Below are 4513 nucleotides of genomic sequence, written 5' to 3' on the forward strand. Positions count from 1 at the left end.
TTCTAATTGTCGTCGCTTCGATGTCGTACGGCCTCATTAAAGTAGTCGGGAACTAAGGAGTAAAGGGATACAAACTAGAAAGTATTCTAGAATCGGAGGAATTGTGTGCAGGAAAATGAGCTGAAACGAAGGTCTTTTTAGGCTAGGAAAGGGTGTGCGTCGTGTATCTGTCGGAAATAATGACGTGGCAAGCAACGGGTCGTGATACATGTCGAGATTCGAGTGGGGGTGTCAGGCGCGCCGCGCATCTACTCTGTGCGTGCGGCTGGGTGCGAGACTTTCTGTTTTCTTAAAAATTACATAACTTTTCCGTACAAGTTGTGTTTTCTACGAGTTTATATCCATGCGTAGCTATCGACGAAATCTACAACTTTCGTTTAGACTTCATTGGCTAATTTTTACTTTGTTTCTAAAGTTCTATTTCACAGACTTAGACTGTTAAAGTCCGTGTAAAAGTCATAACTCTCTCACACAATATTCGTTCTCGACTGTCTCTATATCGACGAATGACTATGGACGAGATCTTCGACTCTAGTTTAGATTGTTATTCATGACAATCGATTGATCTTAATTTCGGTTTCTGTGTCGTGTACTGCTACGCTGAAACTTCAAAAATCATAACTTCCTCATACGAAGTTAGATTTGGATGTTCTCTATATGCACGCTCTCGGTTTTATGACTTCTTTTTTGTTTGGATTGCTTAGGCTAATAAGTGATCCATCTATGATTCGTATTTTATGACTGAGTAGTTGTGTCAGTTTAATCGTGAAACTTTGAGAAAGTATAACTTATTCACTCGAAGTTAAATTTACACGGTCTATATATCTACGGAAATTATATTGATGTTTTTCTACATATTAACGGTGATTATTTTGGCTCAAAAGTAATCTATCTCTACTTTGAATTTTATAATGACGATTTATCGTGAATTACGAAAATGAGGTGTTACATAAAATAACAATAACATGAATTAAAAATAATTTATGGATTTTTGATAGTGAAACACTATACGAATCATTCAGTGACAACATTGACAACATCGGACGTTCAATGCATTGTGTGTGTGTGTGTTTTTTTTTCTTTTAAACTCTACTAGGATATAAATCTACCGTAATAAATAAAGATAATTTTGTCAAATATCAACTTCTTATTCAATCTGAGATATGTCATTTTCTTAGAATTTTAAAATTATTTTTTTACCATTTGTCATTTTTGTATTTTTTTTTTCCATTTTTATTTAGTTTCCACCTATTAAATATCACTTCATAGTAATTAATGTGAATTAATGTATATAGTAAACCTTCCATTTGTAAATTATTATTTCTATTAATATATTAATGATTTCATTTGTGAATTTATATTAATTAGTTTTAATAGTATATAGATCAATTAAGACAAATTACATAAATGATCGTTGTGGTTTATTCTATTTATTGTATTTATTTTGAAAGTTACTTTAAAAAATACTTAATTTTTACACATTCAAATTTAGCATGATTTTTTAAAACATGATAATAATTTTTTATTACTATAAATTGAATTACTTATTCATCATTTCATTTATATTTTTTCAAAATTTTACTTTATAAAATACTTAATATCTACACCTTATATTTAACTTTTTTAATCAATCCGTGTAATATACACGTCTCACACCTAGTGATGTAATTGATACAATTTTAAAAGTTCAAAGATAACGAACCTCTAAAAATATTAATGAATAACAAATCAATATAACCAAAATAGTTGAACACCAATTTCATACTTACCCATTAGTAATATGTTAAAAAAAAAAAATCCACACTATAAGCAGCTTGTTGCTCTTTGTTCATATTTTCTATAAAATCAGGATATATCAATGAAATAAGACAAAAAATGAAAACAAAAATAAAACTTATATGTGCCTAAAAAACAAATGTACAAACACATAAAGACTCTATTTTTAGTAAAAAACTGGCGTCGCAATTTTACCCACTTGGTCTATGACGTCAAGCACCTCCGCCCTGCTCCTCACCATCCTATGAAACAACTCCCTAACCTGCAACTGCAACGGCCCCAACCCTACCTCCATTCTCCGACATATCTCCACCAACTCCATCACCTGTTCCGCCACTTCTTCCTCCTTCTCCACCCCTAACGGAAACTCAAACACCTCCGTGAATTCAACAAGATTCTGAGCTACTCTCTCTATCACTTGAATCTCCGCCAACAGACCCGCAGTCCCTTTCTTTTCCTTCTTCTTCCACTCCTCTCCGATCTTCTCCTGCAATCCGATCATCGGATGTGCCCACCCCAGGTGTCTCGGAAGTTGGAAATGGGCCCCCAGTCCCACCTTTTCTTGGCACGGCACCGCCGTAACCATCGTCCACATGACGAGAACCAAAACTGAACTCATTACGTACACCGGAAGAGCCAGACCAGTTGGCTCGCCACCGCGGGGAGCCACAAGATTGTTCGACATCGCCTGGATCTGCTTTGATGCAGACCATGATTTCGAGAAACAAAAAGAAAATGATCTGGGGTTTCCACTAATCGTCCGATTATGCTTAACGATTGGAGGAGCAACAACACCACCTCCGCGGCGGCTCATCGACCACATTCGTTCAGCTGATTTTCCAACTTGGTGGTTGTTCTCCTTGTCGTCAACCATCATCGACGTCAAGAGAGTGTTCAAAGCTCGTTTTGCCCTTCTGACGTGTCCTTCAACTATTGGCCGTTGTTCGAGCGCCTCCACCGCGATCTGGGCAAGCCGCTGCCAATGGCGGAGCAGCTCAATTCCATGAGTAATCGCATTACAGATATCTAAAGCCTTGACGGTCCGGTCGAGGTGATCTGGGATCAACCGGTCGAGTGGCGGTTTGGAGAAATGAGTGGCGTCGCGGCCGATGATCAAGACCGCTTTAAATTCAGACTCGCAGCAAAGATAAACGTCGAGGAGTTTTCGGAACCAAGCGATGGATAAGAAGGTTTCTGGCGTATCGACGACGGGTATTTCTTCTCCGGCGACGGGAGGTAAGGGAGATTGAGGTGGTAAGAGTTGAAGGAAACGATCGGAAACGTGTTTCTGAAACAGTTCGAGCCCTTCAAGCTCTTGTTCATGGTTGATGTCCATGGAGACGACCTGGTTCCTGCGGATGCTAATCCGATTGAGGAAGGAACCATGGTGGTCCGTGGGCGGCATGATTGGAGAATTGGCCGGAAAAAGTAACAGAGAATGCAAAGGAAATGTTTGAGAGAAGAAATGGGGCCGGAGATGGAGGGTTAAATATGGTGGAATCGGTTGATGATGATTAGAATTGTCGGGGAGTGAGACCGTTTCTTGTTCCAACTACGCACTTGCTTGATGCTCTCTATTCCTTTTATTCACAAAATGCTCAAAATGATTATGCTTAACATTTGTCAATTGGAATAATAAAAATTAAATACTAATAGATACCGTAATGGAATGACAAATGTTTAGGGTAACAAAACAATCCATGGAATCACCATTTTTTAATGTACATTTAAAGAAAGTAATAAAAAATTAGTAAAAATAACTCTTTGGTTCCAAATGGACCGTCAGGACTAAAAAAAACATTTATTTGATTGATTTCGGAATGGTATTCCGGATTTCGGACCAACATTCCGGATTTCGGACTAAAATTTCGGATTTCGGGAGAAAAAAAACTCCTAAATTTCAATAATATGTTCGAAATCTGAAAACAATTCCGAAATTTAAAGAAAAAAAAATTGTTTTTTACTTTAGATTTAACAAAAAGTTTAACAAACATAATAATGGGAACTATATATGTACATAAAATTAGATATTTTATTGAAAAACAATGACATTAAACACTTCGAAACGTAATATTCGAAATCCAAAAAAAACATTTCTTCGAAAAAGAAAAACTTTGGAATATGAACATTACTTCGTAACGAGGCATTCCATAGAAAATGATTATTTTTCAAAAACTAATAAAAAGATGGTTATTTCATTGAAAACCCTTTCTTTAATGGTTAGATTACCTAATTTCCCAAAAATGTAACCACAAACTGAAAAGTCGTAGAAGAATCAAAAAATATAGACCGGAAAACCAAAACCAAACATAAAAAAGGTTTGGTTTCTTCATTGTAAAAAACTGAAATATTGGGTTTGTTTTCTATTTTAGGAATTAAAAAACTTCAAAAAAAGGACCATACCAATTTGTATAATTTGTTATAAATATATTTAAGTTACATATAATATATACATATATATGTAATTCTATAACAATGAGCATCATGACAAGTCGGTTAAGATGGTGAACATATAAATTTGACGTCTGGATTCGAATCTTTTAGCTTATTTTTACTTGATTTTTACTTCTTGTGGTTTACACATACCATGTCTTTTAGCTTATTTTTACTTGATTTTTACTTCTTGTGGTTTATACATACCATGTATATAAAAACATTTAGTTTCTTCATCTATAAATAACAATAACTAACTACAAACCTTAAGATTTGGAGTTTGATTCCATATTAATTTTGAACA

General features: G+C 35.2%; 1 pseudogene; it reads right to left on the reverse strand.

The window, feature by feature from the left end:
• Window positions 1-1801: 1801 nt before the first annotated feature.
• LOC144999693 (protein ROH1A pseudogene) lies at window positions 1802-3351 on the reverse strand (annotated as a pseudogene).
• Window positions 3352-4513: the final 1162 nt, after the last annotated feature.

This window comes from Lactuca saligna, chromosome 6 (genome assembly GCF_052625555.1).
Source record: "Lactuca saligna cultivar CGN05327 chromosome 6, ASM5262555v1, whole genome shotgun sequence".
In the NCBI taxonomy this organism is placed as follows: Eukaryota; Viridiplantae; Streptophyta; class Magnoliopsida; order Asterales; family Asteraceae; genus Lactuca; species Lactuca saligna.